At 32.9% G+C, this 14,903-nt stretch overlaps 2 long non-coding RNA genes across 2 annotated transcripts; both read left to right on the top strand.

Moving 5' to 3' along the window:
* The first annotated feature begins 4,314 nt into the window (after positions 1-4,314).
* LOC139907544 (uncharacterized) lies at positions 4,315-8,701 on the top strand. Its single transcript, XR_011784229.1, has 2 exons — positions 4,315-6,037; positions 6,099-8,701. It is a non-coding gene; the product is annotated as an uncharacterized lncRNA (long non-coding RNA).
* Positions 8,702-9,825: 1,124 nt separating this feature from the next.
* LOC139907545 (uncharacterized) lies at positions 9,826-13,882 on the top strand. Its single transcript, XR_011784230.1, has 2 exons — positions 9,826-12,788; positions 12,848-13,882. It is a non-coding gene; the product is annotated as an uncharacterized lncRNA (long non-coding RNA).
* Positions 13,883-14,903: the final 1,021 nt, after the last annotated feature.

Below are 14,903 nucleotides of genomic sequence, written 5' to 3'. Positions count from 1 at the left end.
TGTCCCACGCAGTCTTTAAGTTATGCTGTCTACTTACTGCTTTTCTGTAGAGGTCTTCTCAATCATTTCTTATATTGGAACCATTGAGAACCAGGCTCTTCGAGCACATCACAATGTCCATATTCCTCGCCTACTCAATTGTATTTTGGCTTTGTAATCATTGATAATGTCGATATGACGGAATGTTTATTATATTTTATTTATAAATAAAGGATGGCATAACCAGAATGTGAAAAAAATACCTAACCCTTCACCTTCATATGTTAATGACGAAATTAACATTAATTAACACTCCACTTTTTTTCGTTCCGCCCCTGTATGCTTCGACTTCCATTGCATTTATGCCAGCACGGTAACTTAGTAACTTGTTTGAATATGTAACAGACCATTAGACTGTTTAGTTCTCAGAATTTTGCATATTCAAACCTCAACCAGTCTGTTTTTCAAAATTAATGATTTAAAGTTTGTTTAATCTGGAGAGAGGCAATGCAAAGATAAATTAATTTTCGGAATCAATATATCCCTATGCCATTTATCTACCGCAAAAATAAACATTTTAAATCAAAGAACCTTTTCATTAATGAAGTGGTTTTTTTAGGGTTCAATATATTTATTCATTTAAACAATACATTTATGAAGCAATGGAAACGTTATCACCATGTTCTCAAAAAAAAAAAAAAAAAAAAAAACTATAAAAAGAAGAAATTTAATTAATATTAAGTCACCGACAAAAGGATAAAAAACAAAATCGGCAAATCGAGATATCTGATAAATGACCCATATCATGAAGGAAAACTCTTGAGCTAGTGCTGACAATAGTTATTAATAAACATTATAAAACGTTGTGAAATGCGGACTATTGCCTTAGAAACGTAATCATGGAGCTACGAAGGGAGCTTTTGATTTTTGTCAATGCTTCAATATTATACATTGTATTTTGGAGATGAGCCACTCAATCTTCCACCTAACCTTATATCGTGAGGATGTTATAATGAGCCAATCTGAGGGACTCAATCTCACATGAAAGTTTCTCCAGACTTCTTCCTTCACAATCCTAAGGATGGGGGTGATTTTTAAACATTGGTCAAATGAATGAAAAGAGGTCTCCAATTCTATTTTGCATAAAAACCATTTATCTCCTTAGGATTTTCCCAGGACTTGCTTGTAAAAATACAAAACATCCCCATTCCTCAGCTATTTCTGACGTGTGTCAGTGAATGGGTTCTTCAAAATTACGTTTGGATCCGGATGTTCCATGTCATTGCTAATACCAAGCCGTTCAAAGCTTTCCCTTGTAAGTGATGAAGGGCCCTTCTCTTCACGATCAATATTAACAGTAGAAGCTTGCCCTATCACTTTTTTAGGGACGACTTCTAATGCAAGGATGGGAATACCTAGATAATTACTCTTGAAATCTTGGCCAGAACACATCCACCGAGTTCTATAGGATAGAAAGAAGTTATCCAATACAGGGCTCCCATCAGATGTATATTGGCCTGCAGAAGTAATCCCTGCACTACTAAAGACCTCATTCCAACTGGTCAGAAGAGGATAATAATTAAATGGTTCATTTGTACCTAGTCGAAGGAGAACAATCGCAATGATGGAGCTCCATACTGAGCGTATCTTCCTACAATGGTGACCTGATCTTTTCGCTTCTCCAATTTTTTTTTGGATGGATCCGTACAGATCCCTTTAGCAAATTGAAAACCAATCTGTTAGTAGAATTTTCTTTTGATTTTAATTGCCAAAAATCACCCAAACTTCTGAGTCGTTTTAACCATTAGAGATTCGCAGCCTTTCACATAACTTCAATATGTGTAGAACCGAAACCACAGAGAATTGTTGGAACATTAATGATCGACCTTGAAACATATGACCTTGCATACCCATATACTAAATTTTAGCTTAATTTATTTATACTCTCACATATCATCTTTGAAAAAGACAGGTATATCTGCAGATAGAATGTTTATCCCAGGCCTTTAATTGTTCATATCTGCTCGATAATGAGTTTCTATGAATAGTCGAGACTATGTTAACAAACCCATCTTGCAGTCCGTACCTGTATAGCTGTTTAACAATGAACTTGTGTGAGACAGTCTCGAATGCCTTTTCGAAGTCGACAAAAATTGTAGCGTACTTGGATGATGCACATAAGTCAATCAATACCATCTTGTATAGAGTGCGCTATGTTCACTAGCAGGCGGGACGCCATAAATCCTTTTGATCTGTTGATATAATGTATGGAATAATTTTGGGAAGTCTTTGACTCAATATTCCGGTGAGTATTCATAAAAGGTATTCAGGAGGGAAATGGGTCTGTAATTTTTAATGTCATATTTTGACTTTTTCTTCTTCAGGACCCGTGTTAAGAACCAAAACTTGAATATTTCGAACGCTTGAGGATTGAAGAAAGCAAACCTTTTGTAAAATTCAAAAGGGAACACTGATGGTCCAGAGCTTTTTTAAAATTTTTTTTTCAGTGATGGGCTAAATCTAAAAATATCATGATTTAAATAATTTTGATCATTTTTTTTTTTCTTCAGGATTCCAAATTTTTAAATAACAAAGGTTTCTATTTTGTTTTGTCTTTATAAATCATCTATTTCAAACAGAAGTCATATAGTCTGTTCGACTTACAAACCGAACAACTATGCAATTTGGAACAAAATCTGCATACTTCTTTGGATATTTCTTATGAATCCTCCAATATTTCGCCTCAGGGAATTTCTATGACAGTCATTTTTTCTCTGGGAAGCAATTTTTCCAGATGTTTGAAGTAAGATTTCCCTTTTACATTCAACTCCACCATTTTTATTCTTAAGCTATCCCATGAAGAGATTTTACCAGCATTTAATAACACTTTGTTCCTTGTAATGGTCTCAGATATATCATTACAAGTTCTTTCCACTTCAAGAGAGACATATTCAGTTTTCAGAAGGATCTTCGAGGTTTTGATGGATTACTGAATGCTGCAAATGCTGGAAAACGGTCAGAAATGTACAAAGCGAACACCATAAAATATGCAAAAGATTTGCCAGTCAAAAAGTCCACAGGTATTCTCAAAAAATTTGTAGTTGTTCACAAAAATCAAACGCTTCGGGGAAAAAATAAAAAAAATTTGGAAACAAATTTGAAAAATTAAATAAAATTTCAATTATTATCTTTTGTTTTTTTAATTTCAAATATTAAATTTATCTAGTTAAACTTAAAAGTTCCTTAATTCGGGCAGATGACTATAACAACTCCAACCACCGACCTGCAGACACCCCTGTATTGGTAGATGGTAGTTGGGGTAACAGACCTTGATTGTTGACTTTATATATAAGAATAGGCAAATTATTGCAATGGGTATAGTTGCTACAAAAACGTAAAAAATAAAAGTATAAACGTATTTTTTTGGACTATACGTCAGGGGAGTATACAAAGGTATACTCACCTGCATGAGTTGATTCAGCTGGAGGAAGAGCTCGTCTTAATGAAAGCTCAGGTGGATGTTTATTTTGGGGCGACCTTTGGAAAATCCTTCAATCAAAGTTAGGAACCAAAGTCACCAAATATCAATCCCAAATTGGGAAAACAAATCAAAGACGGCATATAATACTCAGAGTTTTTGAAATGGATTGAACAATAAAATAATTTTGTAAAGTTAACCATCTGAAAGAAAAAACGGGAGAACAGCCAATGGCTATTTTTTGGACATGTTGCTCACCTGGATTTCCCATCAAGATACATCACAATGTCAGAATTCCATCAGACACTTATAAAGGCTTAGAGGAGGTAATTGAGACATTAGCAAATATCTGAAAGCTAAGAAACAGATTGCAGGAGCTTGATACAAATTCATGCAAAGTAAACAAGCAAATTTTGAAACAATTGATAAATTTTATGGCGAGCTAAAAATGTTAAAACAAGAGACCAAAATCTTCGAAATGAAGTCAGAAGATTGTTTGACACCTCTTTTCAGTTGTGGAGTCAAAGATGTAGATGTTCGTCAAAACCTTTTTTTAAAAAAACCCACAGCTCTGTCTGAAAGCACTATTATATTGTATAGCACCGTTGAAACGACCAGAGAAAACAAGAAGGTTTGAACGATTTAGTTTACGAGTTGAAGTCAGAATATTGGTTGGCACCTCTTTTCACTTGCAGAGTCAAAGATGCAGATGTTCGTAAAAAGCTTTTAGAAAAAACCCGCAGCTCCGTCTGAAAGACACTATTACTTACATTGTATAGCAGCGTTGAAACGACCAAGAGCAAACAAGACAGTTTGAACGATTTAGTTTTAAAGGGTATAAATTGAATTTCGAGAGCTAGTACTAATTTTAGAATTAAATTGTGAAAGTGAAAAAACAGTTATTAAGGAATTTTCAAGTGTGTTCTCGTGCAAACATAAATTAAAAGAAATGAATTTCCCATCAATGAAAATAAAATTATTGGAAAATACAATGAAAAACTGGTCAAAAATATGCTGGATGATATGGCCAAAAAGGATGTGATCGTGAAAGTAGAAGATGAAATAACAGAGTGGTGCCAACCCATAGTTATTGTACCTAAACAGAAAGGTAGAGAGTGACTAACAGTTGACTACACCAAGTTAAACTCACAGGTTAAGAGATTAGTTTATCAAAATGAAAACTCCAAAGGAAGCCATTTCTAAAATCATACCGAAGTCGTAGTTTTTATCATAATTTGACGTGATCCATGGTTATTGGCAAATACCTCTCGAAGAGAAAAGGCAGAAATTAACAACTTATATAACTCCATATGGAAGATATTACTTTAAGAGAGCTCCTATGTGATTATTTCTATGGGAGATGCGTACAATAGTCGGTGTGACATATCACTAGAAGACATCCCTAATGCCATAAAGTAGTCAATGATATCCTCGTCTACGAAGAAAATTTTGAGAACCACATTAAGAGCGTAAGAAGGATCCTAAAGAAATGCAAGGATTTTGGAATCACATTAAGTCTAGAGAAATTTCAATTCGTGAAAGAAGAAATTGGTTTTGTAAGTTACAAAACCAATAAGAATTGAATTTCTGTTAACGGAAATAAATTGAATGCTAATTGTTAATTTCCTAATCATAAAAATAGAACAGAATTAAGGTGATTTATAGTTATGTCTAATCAATTAACATCTTTTACCTCAAAATTGACCAAGATGGCCGAACCATTGAGATACTTCTTAAAGACAAAGAATGAATTCAAATGGGAGTTAGTTCATTCCCAGGTGACGGATAGTATTCAAGATATTTTACTAAAGCCAACAACCTAGCACTGTTTGATCCGTTGAGAACAACGCGTTTAGAAACGGATGCATAACGAACCAAAGGTCTTGGATTAGATTTATTATACCGGCATGAAGTAAGATAGAAACTAATTGAATTTGCTTAAAGATTTACTACTAAAACAGATTAGGAAATTCCTACAAATCACAAATAAGGCTGAAACATCGTCAAACCGTATCGAATCGCAGATGAAAAGAAGACTCCTAGAAAATCCGAAAAAGAGCGTCGTGTTCCAACCTTGTTTATTTATTATAAGTATGTTTGTTTAATAAATTGAACTGAAGAGCCCAAATAAAGATATTGGATAGTACATACTGACATATTAATATTTGTTGCTAAGAAAGAAAAAGAGAGAGAGAGGGGACTTGCAAAGACGTAGGGCTGACAGTGAAAGTAGAAATCACATGATATGGACTCACATAAGAAATGACAACCTTCGATTAGGCCTTAGCCATGAACATCTCAAGATATCTGACTACATGCAGATGAGTAAAAATGTGGGCCAGCTCCAACACGAGGCTTATTTTTAAAATTGATTAGTCATTGTTTTTTGAAGTGAAAGATACTATATGATTCCAACGGTGACCGTTAAGTTTAAGGTGATGGGATGGAAGTAGTGTGCCCCTGGATGACGTCAGGATTAAAGTCTGATTCCATAGTTTTCCTGGTTTCAATATGCCTCCTAATCTGGAACTTGAATTCAAATGGGAGAGGACTGTTCCATGATAGAAAGTGGATCACAAAGTGAGTTCAAAGATATAGATAATTACTAAGAATTTTGTGCAGCTTCCATATCACAAAATAGGATTATATTACCCGTTCTGTAGACCAAAGACAGGGCAGTGGTCGTCAACTTAATCGGCAACTGGAACTTAGGTAGGGCTCTCGGCAGCACAAGCTCAAAAACAGGTTCTATCTTTAGGTAGAAGGGAATCTTATGATCGATTTGGTATACTCCAAAGAAATAATTGAGTTTGTTAGACGTAAGTTTTTGGACTCTGAGAACAACAAAACAACTTAAACGGTCCTTACATTGATGATCAAATCCGTTGATTGAAACTACATGGATGTGGTAGCAATTATACTAGTTGCCAAATTATACGCTGAATTCCTCTTCAGCTAATATGGTATAATTATGATAACTTTGTGGTTGTGTATTTCAGACGTCAATTAATTATCCACACAATATCAATAGAAAAGTTAATCTCATCTTCAATCCTGTACACAATTTTAAACTTATTTAAACGTATTTATAACTGCTTCCAAAGGCAAGAATACCACAGCATTCCCCTGAATTGTCAAGGAGTTAAATCATCAAGTTACAGCCTAACTTGCTCATATCAAAGAAATCCAACATAAAGAATCAAGAAATAGCTCAGAAACTACAATTGAAGCAATGGTTGAAACTGTGTGTGAGCAAGGTAAAAAATGGAAAAGCATTCTTGCCAAGATTTCGCATATCCTCTTCAATATGATGGCAAAAATTTGGTTTCTCAAATCAATGACAACATCCGACAGGAAGGCAGAAAAAAATTACCTGAAAACAAGCTCAAATCTAGAAAAGTTAATGTTTAAGTTATGAAAATTAATTTTTCTGGTGGCTAATAATTAATACTTATTATATTAGTGATATATTGCAACTTATTTAGTTCTGATCAATTGTCCTATTATGAATTATTATTTATATATTTCAGCTCATAAAAATTCTGTATTGAAAAAGCGTAGGTATATATTTTTATTAAAAAAATAACGTATTCGTGAGCTACAGGGAGCGGGGATCAAATTGTCGCCAAAATATTTTTCTACAAAAAACAACACAAAATATACATTTTTTAACTTTTTTATTGAAAATCAAAACTATGACGAGCATATAGGTATAGAGTAGACATTCATTTGATATAATCACCGTTGACATCAATAACAGCCTCAATACGGCCTCTGAATCGGCTGCAGGCTCTTCTGACCATCTCATTGTCCATGTTGCCGAATACCTCCTTGATGGAGTCCATCAGGCTGGCCTTGGTGCAATGGGGATGTTTTTTGGTATGTCTCTCGACATAGCCCCGGACAAAATAGTCCAAAAGATTAAGGTCGGGAGAGTTAGGAGGCCACAAATCCTTGGTTACGACATCATAACAGATCTCGGTTAACCACTTCATGGAGATTTTGGACACATGGTAGGGTGCTGAATCCTGTTACCACACCCAGGGCCCTGTCTTCGGCCACCCCTTGGATCATAGGTCACCTCAACCATCTTTTTCACCTTGTCGACAAAGTCAGTGTCCCTGACCTTCCTGTCGGCGCCCTCCTCCTTGGGTGCCCTCTTTATAGTGGCCTCAACATCCCAGGTGTCCTCTAGCTTCTTAGGGATACGCTGAACAGTCCGCAAATTCACTCCTAAGGTTGAAGCAATTGTGAAATTGGAGATTTCACCTCCATTATTAACCAATGCCATGACTACGGAGGACCTCGAAAGCTCCTCGTTCCACTTATAGCTCTTTATCTCTTCATATGATGACGGCATGATGCTAACTGAACTACGTATCGTCAGCTGACAAGAATAGCTTTCCTATTTATTAATCAGTTTTTTATTTGATAATGTCGTTTTCAAGTTATCAAGGTTTAAAGTGGGCGACAATTTAATGTACTTCTAAGCCAGCTCTTAGAGCGCGTGTTTTCTTGTCCAGGTACTCGATACATTTAATTGTTTAACATTCATTCTCTGCTGGCTCAAGTGAAAATTGAACGTGACACCAGAAACTTTATGGAGTCTAATAAGATGGAGAAAATAATCAACAAATTTGTGAAAAAAATGAGGGTCGCCAACATTTAGTTCTGGATAATTCTTGATGTTTATTTGTTACATAATTTATTGCTCTATAAAAAATATGTAAAATATAATAACATTTTGGTTTTTGATTTGATCAACAAATTAACTGATTCATATTTAACTAAGTGGTTCTTTTTGTAATTTGAACACATACAAAGTATTACTTTTCCATGCATAAAATAATTATGTCCAACTCTTATGCCAATGGGACACTGGAATGTTAATATTTCGACCACTTACTTTGTCATGGAAATAATATTTAGTCATGGGAATAAGATTTTAAATATTTAATTAAAAATAGAAGCACTTCTATTTTTATTATTTTATTATATTTTTCCACGTATTTAATTAATTTAAAATTAAAACTATTAAATATTACACGTAACTGTGTACAAAAAGTGCATACATTAGCTTATTTAACTTCTACTTCGTTATAATAAATACCACTATTTGTTTTCAAAAAATGAAAAAAAAAAAAAAAAGAGAAGTTAATTGTTTAATTCAATTATTTTAATTAAATAAAAAATAGGCAAAGTAAGAGAGGAAGAGAAACGGAAGGGTGAATAAAAAAAGAAAAACAAGCTTTCTTCCCTACCTTTAAACCCTTCTTTACTGAACTGGGATTTTTGTACCCCAAATTTTATAAAGTTGCTTTAAATCTGTTTAAAATAGATTTAATCGCCGGAACGTTTTTGTGATATCTCAAAACATCTCTAAGAATAAGTGCATCTTTTTGTGTTTGCAAAATTTGTATTGTCTAGGAGCTCCTAAACTTTGATATATTTTATTAAAGTTTGGTGAATTTAATCAATTTTTTTCGTTTTTTAGTCGTTTGTGTAATGTAATATCACCTGTTATTCCATATCCAATACTCAACCTCTTTAAAATTTAAGACCAATTTAGGTACTTAAAATTGGTCAAAAATAATCAATCTTCCATGGAAGTTTTTATTACAACTTAATAATAATGATTGAACGAAAATAATCAGAAACCTAATGTTATTATCAAGACACATTTGTATAAAGTTGAGTGCAAAATGATAAGGAAAACATCAATAACAAATTAAAACAGTGCAATTTTGAATCTATTTCGAGCTTGTATCATATAAAAAAGTTTGTTTAATATTTGGGGTAACATTGTACCCAGTTCACTAACTACGTCAAAAGAATGCAAACTATTCCATTAAAACAAAAGGGTTGACATTTATTCTTAATTTAATTAGCTACTTCTTTGGAAAAAAATTTCATAATAAATGATCGATAAGTTTCAGACTTTGTATATATAATATCTGACTATTACTTAACAGTTAAGTACTTCTTTGCATTCAATATATAAAGTATTATATGTATAAAGACTATAATTTTTTTATTGTTCAAAGTAAATAAATATTTGCATTTTAGAAAATTAAAAGTATATACTTTTATAAACTTATTAAAACCAAAGTTTCGGTTTTTCTACATGGCTATTTATACCAGTTTAAAGATCATTATCCCCATGAATTATTTTGTTAAAGACGCTCATGATGATCGACATAATACCCTATCTGTATATTTTTTTTTAGATATGAAGTACTTTTAATATGAATATTTGTAGCTTTATTCATGGGAATATGTTCAAAAATGGAGCGCTTCACCTTTTGAAAGATGTGTGACAACATTTGATCAAGATTGTGCCCTGTTCAAGTATTATTTCAAGGGTTTCGTCTCTTTTTTATACAGGCTCAGTTTAGCAAGAGGCACTTCAAATGAGGGTTTCGCTCGAAAATTTGTGCTCAGTACATAATATTAGATAAAAAAAGGCCCGCAGCTACCTTTATACGTGCGTAGTGCTCCAAGTTCCAGCAGGGCACTGAAAGCTAAGATTGCTTAAGATAATTGTTTTCAAAGTGTGGGCCGTGTGAGGAGTTTACAGGGTAGGGTAGGAAAATGAAGAAGTGAGGATTGCTTTCGTTCTACACATACATACTACACTTATTTCCTATAAAGGGACCTTAGCTAAAAATATATTGTGATAATGTTAAGCTTTGGAATCCCTAGCTTAAGAAATATTATAATTATCAATTATTATAGAACCCAAAAAGGTTAATAGCGGACCTCGTTTCATAATCTACCCCAACTCCTTTTATTTACACAGCTGGTTATCAAAAACCACTTTTCCAGATCCATACGAAACCCTTAGATGTTTGAAAATGAGATAAAACAATATCACTCTGGTTACGTAAAGCAAGAGTTGGAAAACAATGCAAATGCAAAAAAACCTCAAGAAATTGACTTATTTGATTAAAGCTAATTTATTTCTGATAATATATGTATAGGTATTGTATTTTATTTATATATTCTATTTAGGAAAAAAAGCACAAAGAACCGAGGCCGATAAGTAATAATATATTGCAGTCCCACAAAAACCGCTTTTGAGAATCGTAAATCCATTTTTTATTTATAATCCACAATCAATTTTGATAAGAATCGTTTTCCTTGCTTCTGTGTCGACGGGCCACCTTAATAAATATTCTTTAAATATAAATAAATATATTTATATGTAGTTTAGAACCAATTAAATTTTCATTGAATATCAATACTTCTCAATAAATTGAAGTATTTTCATTTACAATAAAATATTTATAATTTTTTCTATCTATAGTAATTATTTCTTTCAAATAGGATCACTTATTTTCTGAGAGGATTTCAATTATTCATAAAAGGGTCTGTTCAAAAAGTGAAGTGGCTTTTCAAATTTGGCCTCAAGGTACATTTTGTATACTTGATGTTTTCCTTTTTTTATTAGTAGTACACTCGCCACAGACATAGATGTATTTCTTCAGCTATATAGTACGGTCAGTTTTTTTGTTATAGGTATGACGGTTATAAGTTTTTTGCGTCTTCTGCAATTTTTTACTATTGAAAAACATGGGTCAAACAATCTGTATCAAATTATGCGTAAAAAATCGAATTTAGTGCTACAAATCACTTGAAATGTTGACATTGGCATACGATGAAATCTTTCAAGGTAGTATTAATTAAGGCTCCGTCATTTGAGTAGGAAGATCCTTCTTTATATATATATATATATTTTAAGGTAATGGAGGGTCAATATTTCAATCAGGGTTTATTTATATACTTCTCGGTTTGCCAACATAATTAGTGCCCATCAGATTGACACAATCATATCAGAAACTTAGGGAGGCCGTGATTTCAATGTATAAGAAATCAAAGTTCCAATAAATTATTTAAGAAAAAGATTGAGAACGGTCACTTATCAGTCATCCATTAATCTTCCTAATAAAGATAATGGAGACTACAGCAAAGATTGACGTCCTGAACGAGATGGTTCGCCAACAAGAACAAATCTTCATTACAGCTAAATTTTCATGCAATATCATGTAGATAATTGTCATACTGATGCCTCAATCTCTTGTAAGCCATCTGACAATCTCCTTTTATTAACTCATTCAGAGGATTGATGCATTCTGACACAACCACCGATTTTGGACGGCCTACATGAATTTCGTCATGGAGAAAAAATATAGCCTTCGTTTGAATTCGTTATACCAGTAGTTATTGTACTGTAGGATTGTGCATGAAAGTGTTGAAGAGTAAATTTCATTCCAAATAACATGTAAATAACAAAACATTATTAACAAATTGATTTCCTATAAATACCAAGCCAACAACTGGATCAAAAAATAGAACTTTCTATGCATAGTTTCTTTGAGTTCAGAAATATAAGTAGCAACGTGTCACAGTCTAGCACAAATAAAGTATCTAAATACTGATAATCGAATTTATTTCATATTAAAATGATAATCATGCTTCTTTTATTTGTTTAATTAAAAGAGAGGTTAAATCAAATATGGTTCAACTCAATTTGATTACATTTCCAACTTTTTTCAAAACTCCCAGACATTCCCTTGCAGTGATGACATTTTTATTTTCCACAAATCGTTGTATTCTTCCTTTCATATGGCATTTTTCAAAATCAAGAGAAAGTACGACATGATAACAATTTGTAAGACTTCTACATGCTAATATACAATTGGCCAATGTCATTGGAAATTTTATGCTTAATGTTGTTGAAAATGTATCACGATCCCAATAAACACAAGCTTTCAAGAGAAATAAATAATATAATTTGGTTTAATAATTAATCAGTTGAATCCTCTTACGTTCCCTAATGTAAATCATGTTAGTACTAGTATCATCAATCGAGTATTTATCAACCAATTCACACATTTTTCTTTTATAGTTGAAGGCCAAGCAGTCTGTTGAATCCTGACAAAGGATTGCACACACAATCAGTGTTACAGCTTCATACGTTTGATATACAGATAAGTCTACAGCTCCTGTTTCAAAGTATATCTTAGTAAAACCTTGACTCATTTTTTACAACCAGGAAAAAGAACACGCTCAAGGGACTGACAAATTCCAAATGAGTTAATTTACAAGTTGGTGAGGTATTGTACTCCTATTTACTACTTGTTATTAATTATGTTGAAGTGTTTTTGCTAAGCGACAGAAGAAATGTGTTTTCTTTGTATATTACCCGGGATTTAAAAAATCAAAAAAATGATATCACGACGACATTTGGTGGCAAGGCGACCCAAAGAGGAAGCAGACTTCATCTTAGAACCTTGCACCGAACTAAAAGTTTTTATTTACATATTTTAATGTACATAGTATTGAATTCTATTAAAAGATCCCGAAAACAATTTTATTATCTACTAATAGGAACCCAAACAACATGCTTTCGTCATTGTATCCCCCCTCAGAATTGATAGTGAGCTCCAAGTGGTAGTGGAAGCTGCTTCAGACCCTCTGGAGGTATTTGACACTCTTGAATGCCTAGGCCTGGTTGACGGAGATATTCAGGGTGCGGGTGCTGTTGTGGCGTCTCTTGCAGGATTTCAACTCCACGTGTACCTAAATGAAATAGTCTTGATTGAAGGAAATGTCTTGTTAATCAATTATAGGTTTGTATATATTAGGGTGGAGAAATAGTAATTTCATATTTCCCGCCCCTTTTTTTCAACTAATGAACAAGATATATCTTGTTTCTCATTGGTCACATCGAATCATATGGTGTGGTGTAGTAAAGGTGGGATTCCATACTACGAATGCTTTAATCTACTATATCCCACTGGGCCGGTTTAGTCTGAATTATCGTATGTCAACTATTGAATTCTCAAAGAAAGAAATTGGCCTTATTTTACATTTTTACTATCTGAAATGGAAAAACGAGGCGTAAACGAGAGGAAAACTTGCGGTTTATACAGGCCCAATACTCTTTCCACAATGACGGCAACTGTAGCTAATCGAATTTTTTTAACAACTTTTAAAACTTCCATGAATTAGTCCTTTATAATTGTGGAACTGATTTTGGAGATAGGGATCATGGTGCCCATACCACTATATCGACCAAGAACACTCTTGATCATGAACCATAATAATTTGATAATGATCCGCTATTTTGACTTATCGATTCCATTTCAATAAAGTATTAATTTTAACTCAATGAATACTAAAACTGTTTCAAACATTATGGAATCCTTAAAGTTGTTTGCTTAAAAGAATCCTTCTACATAGTCGCCATTTGAATTTATTTATGTATCTTTTTGAATAATGAGTCTATATTTGATTCAAATATGTTGATGAAGTATTGGGCTGAGTGTATATATATGAAGTAAATAATAATTTTTGTTCAAGATTGTTTTTATGGTGACGTACTTCAATTGTAATGTGGAATAAATTGAAATGATGACCTAATAGAGATTTTTTTTTTGTTGGACTAAACATTTAAAATTCCTCATATTGTCTGCAAAAAATTAACAAAAAATAAAATCCAAGCGTATAGCTGGACAATCTTTGATTTTTGATTTGAATAATGTCCAAGTTTCTATCATATAATTTGATAACAATAATATTTCTTAAGCCAGGGTTTCCCAAACTTTATTGTGTGTTATGTTATTATGTCCCCCTACACTTAAACATTTTTAGCTGAGGCCCCTTTATACGAAACATTTGTAATATGTATGTGTAGACTAAAAGCAATCCTCAATTCTCCATCTTCATTCACCCCCTCCCCTAGCCTCCCCTCAAGCCCCCATTTCGAAAACCAAACTGCTTCTGTAAAAAATAAAAAATAAAGCAAATACAAGAACTAATACTAAAACTGTTGAAATGAAAGAACCGAGACCTGGACTGACAAACCCACTGGACCTTAACCGAACACAAGCTGATGTTAACCTTATATTTGAATACATAAATACATATAAAAAGCTAAATTATCAAAATTATATAAATAACTAGGTACATACACGATTAAATAGTCAATGAATATGGCAAGAGCTTATAAAATTTGTTTTAGTTTTACTCATTTTATGAAGATACAAAAACACAAGGCACAGAATTAGTAATTATCTTTTAAATATGCTCAATTTGATCAAATTAGAGGGTAATGACCGATACTTCTAAACATTTCTGTTAGATTATATCCAAGTTTGAGTTGACAGCTGTTTCAGACTGGCCTTTCTCAACGTAGTTATATGAATTAAAGATTCGTAGAGAGTTAAAACTGAATTTCCTCAAAGGGTATCACTTTACACTTAGAGATTTTCTCCTAGAGAAAGATAGAATAATGATAACAATTTAAAAAAAAAAAAAAAAAACAATGTTCAAGGTGCTAAGAACATCATAAAAACTCGTACTTAAAAATATGCTTAGATCTATATTCCTAATTATGATGTCACCTAAACATTTAGTAGTATAATTAAAGTTGTGGAAAATA

The sequence above is a fragment of the Lepeophtheirus salmonis genome, unplaced genomic scaffold, assembly GCF_016086655.4.
Source record: "Lepeophtheirus salmonis unplaced genomic scaffold, UVic_Lsal_1.4 unplaced_contig_7011_pilon, whole genome shotgun sequence".
NCBI classification, from domain to species: Eukaryota; Metazoa; Arthropoda; class Copepoda; order Siphonostomatoida; family Caligidae; genus Lepeophtheirus; species Lepeophtheirus salmonis.
This window is presented reverse-complemented; position numbering and strand designations above follow the sequence as displayed.